Source organism: Lolium rigidum, chromosome 6 (genome assembly GCF_022539505.1).
Source record: "Lolium rigidum isolate FL_2022 chromosome 6, APGP_CSIRO_Lrig_0.1, whole genome shotgun sequence".
NCBI lineage: Eukaryota > Viridiplantae > Streptophyta > Magnoliopsida > Poales > Poaceae > Lolium > Lolium rigidum.
In genome coordinates this window covers 151,376,226-151,388,727 of record NC_061513.1, presented here as the reverse complement: position 1 = coordinate 151,388,727, position 12,502 = coordinate 151,376,226, and positions in this window count along the sequence as shown.

Here is a 12,502-nt window from a genome sequence, read left to right as displayed (position 1 = left end):
TAACTACATCCTCGGACATAGCATCAATGTTTTATCCCTAGTGGCAACAAGCACATCCACAACCTTAGAACTTTCGTCCATCGTCCCGGATTTAATGGAGGCATGAACCCACTATCGAGCATAAATACTCCCTCTTGGAGTTAAGAGCAAAAACTTGGCCGAGCCTCTACTAATAACGGAGAGCATGCAAGATCATAAACAACACATAGGTAATAACTTTATAATTAACATAACATAGTATTCTCTATCCATCGGATCCCGACAAACACAACATATAGAATTACAGATAGATGATCTTAATCATGTTAGGCAGCTCACAAGATCCAACAATGAAGCACAATGAGGAGAAGACAACCATCTAGCTACTGCTATGGACCCATAGTCCGGGGGTGAACTACTCACTCATCACTCCGGAGGCGACCATGGCGGTGAAGAGTCCTCCGGGAGATGAATCCCCTCTCCGGCGAGGTGCCGGAGGAGATCTCCAGAATCCCCCGAGATGGGATTGGCGGTGGCGGCGTCTCAGTAAGGTTTTCCGTATCGTGGCTCTCGGTGCTGGTGACAAGGGATTAACTTATCAATGCCTATGGATTGTAGGCTAGGGTTTAGTTGGAAGTAGAGGGCAAGTATATCTCGAAGGTTTCAGCCGGAAAGTACTCGACGATTATGAAAACTAGGGTTTGCAGACAATGATTTGATGATCTCTTCGTCCCTCGACTCCCCCTTTATATAGGAGGTGGAGCCGAGGGGTTCGTTTCGTACAAGTTACAGAGTCCGGGACGGTTTCTAACTCATCCCGCCAAATTACAAATAATACTTCTTATTACAACTCTAACTTTCCTTAACATATCTTGGGCTCCCGAATCTTCTTATTCTTCGGATAATGGGCCTTCAGTAAACTCTGGGTACTATCTTCGGTAGGTCCATTTGGGATGCCTATGTCAACTGGGGGTTTCGCGACGGAGGCTTTAAGTAGGCGGAAGGGCAACGCGGGGGGCCACACGAGGGCCCCACACCATAGGTCGGCGCGGCCGGGGCACGGGCCGCGCCGCCCTAGTGTGGCGGCGCCTCGTGGCCCCACTTCGACTCCCCTTCGGTCTTCCGGAAGCTTCGTGGCAAAATAGGACCACGGGCGTTGATTTCGTCCAATTCCGAGAATATTTCGTTACTAGGATTTCGAAACCAAAAACAGCGAAAAACAACAACCGGCTCTTCGGCATCTTGTTAATAGGTTAGTTCCAGAAAATGCACGAATATGACATAAAGTGTGCATAAAACATGTAGATATCATCAATAATGTGGCATGGAACATAAGAAATTATCGATACGTCGGAGACGTATCAGAACCCCTTTGCCAGCTCTTTTTGCAAAATTATTGGATAAGCGGATGTGTCACTAGTCCATTGGTGAAAGTCTGTCAGAAGTAAATGACAAGGTTGAAAGATAAACACCACATACTTCCTCATGAGCTATAAAACATTGACACACAAACAAGAGATAATAGCTTTTGAATTATTTAAAGGTAGCACATGAAGTATTTACTTGGAATGGCAGAGAAATACCATGTAGTAGGTAGGTATGGTGGACACAAATGGCATAGTATTTGGCTCAGGGATTTGGATGCACGAGAAGAATTCCTCTCAATACAAGGCTAGGCTAGCAAGGTTGTTTGAAGCAAACTCAAGTATAAAAGGTGCACCAAAGCTCACATATGAACATATTGTAAGTATTATAAGACTTTACATTGTCTCCTTGTTGTTCAAACACCTTAACCGAGAAAATATCTAGACTCTAGAGAAACTAATCATGCAAACCAAATTTTAACAAGCTCTATGTAGTTCTTCATTAATAGGTACAAGGTACATGATGCAAGAGCTTAAACATGATCTATATGAGCACAACAATTGCCAAGTATCACATTATTCAAGACATTATACCATTTACCACATGCGGCATTTTCCGTTTCCAACCATATAACAATGAACGAAGTAGTTTCACCTTCGCAATGAACATTAAGAATAAAGCTATGAACACATGTGTTCATATGCAACAGCGGAGCGTGTCTCTCTCCCACACAAGCATGATGGATCAGATCTTATTCAAACAAAAACAAAAAACAAAAAAACAAACAGACGCTCCAAGTAAAGCACATAAGATGTGACGGAATAAAAATATAGTTTCACTAGAGGTGACCTGATAATTTATTGATGAAGAAGGGGATGCCCAGCTTAGATGCTTGAGTCTTCTTGAAATATGCAGGGATGAACCACGGGGGCATCCCCAAGCTTAGACTTTTCACTCTTCTTGATCATAGTATATCATGCTCCTCTCTTGATCCTTGAAAACTTCCTCCACACCAAACTCAAAACCAACTCATTAGAGGGTTAGTGCATAATCAAAAATTCACATGTTCAGAGGTGACACAATCATTTTTAACACTTCTGGACATTGCACAAAGCTACTGGAAGTTAATGGAACAAAGATATCCGTCCAACACAGCAAAACAGGCAATGCGAAATAAAAGGCAGAATCTGTCAAAACAGAACAATCCGTAAAGACGAATTTTTTTGAGGCACCAGACTTGCTCAGATGAAAATGCCCAAATTGAATGAAAGTTGCGTACATATCTGAGGATCACACACGTAAATTGGCAGATTTTTCTGAGTTACCCACAGAGAGGCATGTTGAAATTCGTGACAGCAAGAAATCTGTTTCTGCGCAGTAATCCAAATCTAGTATTGACTTTACTATCAAAGACTTTACTTGGCACAACAATGCAATAAAATAAAGATAAGGAGAGGTTGCTACAGTAGTAACAACTTCCAAGACTCAAATATAAAACAAAATTGCTGTAGTAAAATAAAAACATGGGTTATCTCCCAAGAAGTGCTTTCTTTATAGCCATTAAGATGGGCTCAGCAGTTTTAATGATGCTCACATAAGGATGAGAGTTGAAGCAGAAGAGAGCATCAAAAGCAAGTATGAAACACTTTTAAGTCTAACCCACTTCCTATGGAAAGGAATCTTGTAAATAAACAAGTCATGTAGGCATAATGCAACAAGCATAGGAAAACTAGACAAGCGCAACTTCAAGATTTTCAACATATAGAGAGGTGTTTTAGTAACATGAACACTTCTACAACCATATTTTCCTCTCTCATAAAGATTTTCAGTAGCATCATGAACAAATTCAACAATGTAACTATCACATAAAGCAGTCTTATTCTCATGCATAAAAGTATCATTACTCTCCACATAAGCATAGTCATTCTTATTAATTGTAGTGGCAGCAAATTCAACAAAGTAGCTATCATTATTATTCTCATCATCAAATATAGGAGGCATATTGTAATCATAATTAAATTTATCCTCCATAGTAGGCGGCACCAAAAGACCACTATCATTATAATCATCATAAATAGGAGGCAAAGTATCATCAAAGAAAATTTTCCCCTCAATGCTTGGGGGACTAAAAATATCATGCTCATCAAAATCAGCTTCCCCAAGCTTAGAATTTTCCATAGCATTAGCAACAATGGTGTTCAAAGCATTCATATTAATAACATTCCCATTAGCATGCATATAAAGTTCCATGGGTTTTTTAATTCTGTCTTCAAACACATCATGTCCTAATTCAAGATAAAGTTCATAAAGATCTCTCATATTTTTGTTGTTTTCCATTATGCCTTACTAGTGTAAAACAAGAAACAAAAAGATGCAACTGCAGGATCTAAAGGAAATAGCTTCGAGCACTCACACACCGCCAACAGTGCTAGGAAATAGCTTAGTAGTCGGAGGATGTGAATACCTTTTACCTTACCTCCCCGGCAACGGCGCCAGGAAATAGCTTGATGTCTACGCACGCTTCTATTCCCGTAGACAGTGTTGGGCCTCCAAGAGCAGAGGTTTGTAGAACAGCAGCAAGTTTTCCCTTAAGTGGATCACCCAAGGTTTATCGAACTCAGGGAGGTAGAGGACAAAGATATCCCTCTCAAGCAACCACCGCAATCACGATACAAGAAGTCTCTTGTGTCCCCAACACACCTAATACACTTGTCGGATGTATAGGTGCACTAGTTCGGCGAAGAGATAGTGAAATACAAGTGGTATGAATGAATATGAGCAGTAGTAACGGCGGCGAGAAAATAGCTTAGTGGCGTGCAGTTGATGGTAGTAATATTGCAGGAAGTAAAGATGCAGTAAAACAGTAAATAAGCGATGATTGCAGTATTTGGAAACAAGGCCTAGGGATCATACTTTCAATAGTGGACACTCCCAACATTGCAATCATAAAGGAATATAAATAAGCACTTCACTATGCTATTCTGAATTACTCTTTGGCAAGATAACGAACACTAATTCATCATGTAGGCAAGCCTTAAAGATGTATTCCCAAGTACTAATAAACACCCCACGTTGTCACTGTGAGCATTCATAGGAGGTACTAACACACCACAATTTCATAGAGACATCCAACTCAAATCATAACTCGGTGAATAAGTATTCCGTGAAATATAGCCTAAGAGACCCACACGGTGCACACACTGTCACCTTTACACACGTGGGACAAGGAGTCTCCGGAGATCACATAAGTAAAATCCACTTGAATAGCATAACGACATCTAGATTACAAACTCATCATATGGATCCCAATCATGTAAGACAGCTCATGAGATCATTGTATTGAAGTACATAGGAGAGAGAGATGAACCACATAGCTACCGGTACAGCCCTTAGCCTCGGGGGAGAACTACTCCCTCCTCATCATAGGAGACAGCGATGGCGATGAAGATGGCGGTGGTGTCGATGGAGATGACTCCGGGGGCAATTTCCCGTCCCGACGGCGTGCCGGAACAGAGACTTCTGTCCCCCAGATCTTGGCTTCGCGATGGCGGCGGCTCTGGAAGGTTTCTCGTACCGTGGCTTTTTCGTCTCGAAGATTTAGGTCAGGGACCTTTAAATAGGCGAAGAGGCGGAGTCGGAAGGGGTACGGAGGCTCCACACAATAGGGGGGCGCGCCCCCCTTTGGGCCGTGCCGCCCTACTGTCTGGTGGCCCTGTGGCTCTCCTCTGGTCCCTCTCGGGTGTTCTGGAAGCTTCGTGGAATTCTAAGATGCTGGGCGTTGATTTCGTCCGATTCCGAGAATATTTCCTTACTAGGATTTCTGAAACCAAAAACAGCAGAAAACAAGAACTGGCACTTCGGCATCTCGTCAATAGGTTAGTTTCGGAAAATGCATAATAATGACATATAATGTGTATAAAACATGTGAGTATCATCATAAAAGTAGCATGGAACATAAGAAATTATAGATACGTTTGAGACGTATCAATGTCAGACCTCGTTATAGAATTAACATGGAAACACTAGAGAATAGAGAAGGAAGAACCAGAAACATTTCGCGTGAATCCGAAGGGTGTTCGAAGAAGTTCGAAAGGTGTTTCGGATCGTAGGGAATTAAATAATATGTATTTTATATTAATTAAAATAATTAATCTCAATATATATAATTTAATTTATAAGGTGCATCCCACCTTAATGGGCCCCTCCCGGAGGAGAGCCCATTAAGGGGGTCGGCCACCCCCCATGGATAAGGATGGGGACGCCCTAGGGGTTAGGGTTGTGGGGGCGGCCGCTGCCTCCCCCATTGGCCGGCCACTCCCTCCCCCGTACAAGGAGGGGGCACATGTGGGGAGGGAGAGGGACTTAAGGCAATCCAAGGAGAGCTCCTCCACCCCACCCCCACTGATGGCGTGTAAGACACACGTCCGTTGGGAACCCCAAGAGGAAGGTGTGATGCGCACAACAGCAAGTTTTCCCTCAGTAAGAAACCAAGGTTATCGAACCAGTAGGAGTCAAGGAACACGTGAAGGTTGTTGGTGGCGGAGTGTAGTGCGGCGCAACACTAGGGATTCCGGCGCCAACGTGGAACCTGCACAACACAATCAAAGTACTTTGCCCCAACGTAACGAGTGAGGTAGTCAATCTCACCGACTTGCTGTAAACAAAGGATTAAATGTATAGTGTGGAAGATGATGTTTGTTTGCAAAGAACGAGTAAAGAACAAGTATTGCAGTAGATTGTATTTCAGATGTAAAGAATGGACCGGGGTCCACAGTTCACTAGTGGTGTCTCTCCCATAAGATAAATAGCATGTTGGGTGAACAAACTACAGTTGGGCAATTGACAAATAAAGAAGGCATAACAATGCACATACATATATCACGATGAGTACTATGAGATTTAATCGAGGCATTACGACAAAGTACATAGACCGCTATCCAGCATGCATCTATGCCTAAAAAGTCCACCTTCAGGTTATCATCCGAACCCCTTCCAGTATTAAGTTGCAAACAAAAGACAATTGCATTAAGTATGGTGCGTAATGTAATCAACACAAATATCCTTAGACAAAGCATTGATGTTTTATCCCTAGTGGCAACAACACATCCACAACCTTAGAACTTTCTGTCACTGTCCCAGATTCAATGGAGGCATGAACCCACTATCGAGCATAAATACTCCCTTTTGGAGTGACAAGTATCAACTTGGCCAGAGCCTCTACTAGCAACGGAGAGCATGCAAGAACATAAACAACACATATATCATAGATTGATAATCAACTCGACATAGTATTCCATATTCATCGGATCCCAACAAACACAACATGTGGCATTACAAATAGATGATCTTGATCATGATAGGCAGCTCACAAGATCTAAGATGATAGCACAATGAGGAGAAGACAACCATCTAGCTACTGCTATGGACCCATAGTCCAGGGGTGAACTACTCACACATCAATCCGGATTCGATCATGGTGATGAAGAGTCCTCCGGAAGATGATTCCCCTCTCCGGCAGGGTGCCGGAGGCGATCTCCTGAATCCCCCGAGATGGGATTGGCGGCGGCGGTGTCTCTGGAAGGTTTTCCGTATCGTGGCTCTCGATGCTCGGGGTTTTCGCGACGAAGGCTTTAAGTAGGCGGAAGGGCAGGGTTGGAGGAGGCACGGGGGCCCCACACCATAGGGCGGCGCGGGCCCCCCTCTGGCCGCGCCGGCCTATGGGGTCGGCGCCCCGTGGCCCCACTTCGTATCTCCCCCGGTCTTCTAGAAGCTTCGTGGAAAAAATAAGACCCTGATGTCTACGCACGCTTCTATTCCTGTAGACAGTGTTGGGCCTCCAAGAGCAGAGGTTTGTAGAACAGCAGCAAGTTTCCCTTAAGTGAATCACCCAAGGTTTATCGAACTCAGGGAGGTAGAGGACAAAGATATCCCTCTCAAGCAACCCTGCAATCACGATACAAGAAGTCTCTTGTGTCCCCAACACACCCAATACACTTGTCAGATGTATAGGTGCACTAGTTCGGCGAAGAGATAGTGAGATGCAAGTGATATGGATGAATATGAGTGGTAATAGCAATCTGAAATAAATATGGCAGCAAGTAAGCATGCAGTAGAACAGTAAATAAACGGAGTTTCGATATTCGGAAACAAGGCCTAGGGATCATACTTTCACTAGTGGACACTCTCAACAATGATCACATAAATAAATAATTTCTCTTCTCTTATGCTACTTTCAAAGACTCTATTGTTGGATAACAAACATCATTCATTGTGTAGGGCTACGAGAGCTCCCTCAAGCCGGAGTAAACAAGCTCCACAACGTCATAAAGGAATCACACAAGATGCAAACACCGTCACCTGTCACACCATAGAGAGTAATTCGGAGTTCATATAAAGTAACTCTAGAGTGCATAGTAATAGTTAACTTCACAATCTACAAGAGATCACGATCATAACCTATGCCAAGTACTACATGATGCACACACTGTCCACATTACATCATGAAGGAGGAATAGACTACTTTAATAACATCACTAGAGTAGCACATAGTAATAGTGATACAAAGCTCATGATCACATAAAGATCACATGGGAGAGAGAGATGAACCACATAGCTACCGGTACAGCCCTTAGCCTTGGGGGAGAACTACTCCCTCCTCATCATGGGAGACAGCGATGGCGATGAAGATGGCGGTGGTGTCGATGGAGATGCCTTCCGGGGACACTTCCCCGTCCCGGCGGCGTGCCGGAACAGAGACTTCTGTCCCCCGAATCTTGGCTTCGCGATGGCGGCGGCTCTGGAACTTTTCTCGTATCGTGGCTTATTGGTGTCGAAGTTTTAGGTCACGAAGGCTTAAATAGGCAAAGAGGCGGAGTCGGAAGGGCCCTGGTGGGGCCACACCATAGGGGGGCGCCCCCCCTTGGTCGCGCCGCCTTGTGGGGTGGGGCCCCCTGGCCCCCCTCTGGCCCCTGTTCGGTGCTCTGGAAGCTTCCGGGAAAAATAAGATGTTGGGCGTTGATTTCGTCTGATTCCGAGAATATTTCCTTTCTAGGATTTCTGAAACCAAAAACAGCAGAAAACAACAACTGGCTCTTCGGCATCTCGTCAATATGTTAGTTCCGGAAAATGCATCAAAACGATATAAAGTATGAATAAAACATGTAGGTATTGTCATAAAACTAGCATGGAACATAAAAAATTATAGATACGTTGGAGACGTATCAGACCCTGGGCGTTGATTTCGTCCAATTCCGAGAATATTTCCTTTGTAGGATTTCTGAAACCAAAAACAACAGAAAACAGCAACTGGCTCTTCGGCATCTCGTCAATAGGTTAGTGCCGGAAAATGCATAATAATGACATAAAGTGTGTATAAAACATTTGAGTATCATCATAAAAGTAGCATGGAACATAAGAAATTATAGATACGTTTGGGACGTATCAAGCATCCCGAAGCTTAGTTCCTACTCGCCCTCGAGTAGGTAAACGATAACAAGGATAATTTATGAAGTGACATGCTATCATAATCTTGATCAATACTATTGTAAAGCATATGAGATGAATGCAGCGATTCGAAGCAATGGTAAAGACAATGAGTAAACAATTGAATCATATAGCAAAGACTTTTCATGAATAATACTTTCAAGACAAGCATCAATAAGACTTGCATAAGAGTCAACTCATAAAGCAATAAATTCTTAGTAGAAAGCTTTGAAGCAACACAAAGGAAGATATAAGTTTCAGCAGTTGCTTTCAACTTCAACATGTTTATCTCATGGATAATTGTCAACACAAAGTAATATAACAAGTGCAATAGGTGAACATGTAAGAATCAATGCACGCAGTTCACACAAGTGTTTGCTTCTAAGATTGAAAGAAGTAGGTAAACTGACTCAACAATAAAGTAGAAGATAGGCCCTTCGCAGAGGGAAGCATGGATTACTATTTTTGTGCTAGAGCTTTTCATTTTGAACATAGAAACAATTTTGTCAACGGTAGTAATAAATCATATGTGTTATGTATAAGACATCTTATAAGTTGCAAGCCTCATGCATAGATTACCAATAGTGCTCGCACCTTGTCCTAACTAGCTTGGATTAACATATGTTTCAACCAAGTGTCACAAAGGGGTACCTCTATGCCGCCTGTACAAAGGTCTAAGGAGAAAGTTCGCATTGGATTTCTCGCTTTTTGATTATTCTCAACTTAGACATCCATACCAGGACAACATAGACAACAGATAATGGACTCCTCTTTAATGCATAAGCATTCAACAACAGATAATATTCTCATAAGAGATTGAGGATTAGTTGTCCAAACTGAAACTTCCACCATGATTCATGGCTTTAGTTAGCGGCCCAATGTTCTTCTCTAACAATATGCATACTCAAACCATTTGATCATGAAAACCACCCTTACTTCAGACAAGACGAACATGCATAGCAACTCACATGATATTCAACAAAGGTGTAAAAGTTGATGGCGTCCCCGAAACATGGTTACCGCTCAACAAGCAACTTATTAAGAAATAAGATACATAAGTACATATTCTTCACCACAATAGTTTTTAAGGCTATTTTCCCATGACCTATATATTGTAAAGGCAAATAATAGAATTTTAAAGGTAGCACTCAAGTAATGTACTTTGGAATGGCAGAGAAATACCATGTAGTAGGTAGGTATGGTGGACACAAACGGCATAGTTTTTGGCTCAAGGATTTGGATGCACGAGAAGAATTCCCTCTCAATACAAGGCTTAGGCTAGCAAGGTTGTTTGAAGCAAACTCAAGTATAAAATGGTACATCAAAACTTACATAAGAACATATTGCAAGCATTATAAGACTCTACGCTGTCTCCTTGTTGTTCAAACACCTTAACCAGAAAATATCTAGACTCTAGAGAGACCAATCATGCAAACCAAATTTTAACAAGCTCTATGTAGTTATTCATTAATAGGTGCAAAGTACATGATGCAAGAGCTTAAACATGATCTATATGAGCACAACAATTGCCAAGTATCAAATTATTCAAGACATTATACCAATTACCACATGAAGCATTTTCTGTTTCCAACCATATAACAATGAACGAAGCAGTTTCAACCTTCGCCATGAACATTAACAGTAAAGCTAAGAACACATGTGTTCATACGAAACAACGGAGCGTGTCTCTCTCCCACATAAAGAATGATAGGATCCGATTTTATTCAAACAAAAACAAAAACAAACAGACGCTCCAAGTAAAGCACATAAGATGTGACGGAATAAAAATATAGTTTCACTAGAGGTGACCTGATAAGTTGTCGATGAAGAAGGGATGCCTTGGGCATCCCCAAGCTTAGATGCTTGAGTCTTCTTAAAATATGCGGGGATGAACCACGGGGCATCCCCAAGCTTAGACTTTTCACTCTTCTTGATCATATTGTATCATCCTCCTCTCTTGACCCTTGAAAACTTCCTCCACACCAAACTCAAAACAAACTCATTAGAGGGTTAGTGCATAATCGAAAATTCACATATTCAGAGGTGACATAATCATTCTTAACACTTCGGACATTGCACAAAGCTACGAAAGTTAATGGAACAAAGAAATCCATCAAACATAGCAAAACAGGCAATGCGAAATAAAAGGCAGAATCCGTCAAAACAGAACGAGTCCGTAAAGACGAATTTTTACGGGGCACTTAATTTGCTCAGATGAAAATGCTCAAATTGAATGAAAGTTGCGTACATATCTGAGGATCACGCACGTAAATTGGCAGATTTTCTGAGTTACCTACAGAAGGGGCTGCTAAATTTCGTGACAGCAAGAAATTTGTTTCTGCGCAGTAATCCAAATCTAGTATTGACTTTACTATCAAAGACTTTACTTGGCACAACAATGCAAATAAATAAAGATAAGGAGAGGTTGCTACAGTAGTAACAACTTCCAAGACTCAAATATAAAACAAAAGTGCAGAAGTAAAATAATGGGTTGTCTCCCATAAGCGTTTTTCTTTAACGCCTTTCAGCTAGGCGCAGAAAGTGTGAATCAAGTATATTATCGAGAGATGAAGCATCAACATCATAATTTTCACAATTTGTCACATTAGGTATCTTAGATGCTCCATTATCCATAGTGGTACTAAGGGCTTTGTCAATTTTAGGCCTATAATAATTTTTTGGCTTAGGCACTTTAGAGACATACATGAACTTTTGCTCCTTACCCACATAAGCTTTCTCCTTAAACTTAAGAGAAGAAAAAGTTGAACCCAAGGTTCCCATAGCTTCTTCAAGTTCACTAATCCTATGGGTTCGATTATGATGAGTAGCACAAGTTTCTAAAACGGTAATTCTCTCATTGATTCCACTTAGAGTTTTATCAAGTTTATCAGTGTTATTAAGTAATATTCTCAATTTAGTCTCAACACTTGGAAGATTCTTCTCTATGGCTTCCAACTTTTTCATGAAATCTTCAAGAGAGATTTCAATTTTAGCTTCATTAACAGGTGGTATTCCAACTAGACTCTCAATAATGCAACTAGCTTCTAAAGCAGGAGTGCCTAGGAAATTACCTCCCGCAAGAGTATCAAGAACATACCTATTCCAACTAGAGATACCAACATAAAAGTTCCTAAGTAGTATAATAGTGGAGTGTTTCTTAATGCACCTATGATGAGCATCGCTAATTCTATACCAAGCATCTTTAAAACTTTCTCCCCCTTGTTGCTTAAACGAACGAACTTCAACTTCAGGATTACTCATTTTTAGCAGTAGTAAACAAAGCAAACTAAATAAAGTAAATGCAAGTAACTAATTTTTTTTGTGTTTTTAATATAGAGAACAAGACAATAAATAAAGTATAGCTAGCAACTAATTTTTTTGTATTTTTGATATAAAGAGCAAACAAAGCAGTAAATAAAATAAAGTAAAGCAAGACAAAAACAAAGTAAAGAGATTGGATGTGGGAGACTCCCCTTGCAGCGTGTCTTGATCTCCCCGGCAACGGCGCCAGAAAAAGTTGCTTGATGGCGTGTAAGACACACGTCCGTTGGGAACCCCAAGAGGAAGGTGTGATGCGCACAGCAGCAAGTTTTCCCTCAGTAAGAAACCAAGGTTATCGAACCAGTAGGAGTCAAGGAACACATGAAGGTTGTTGGTGGCGGAGTGTAGTGCGGCG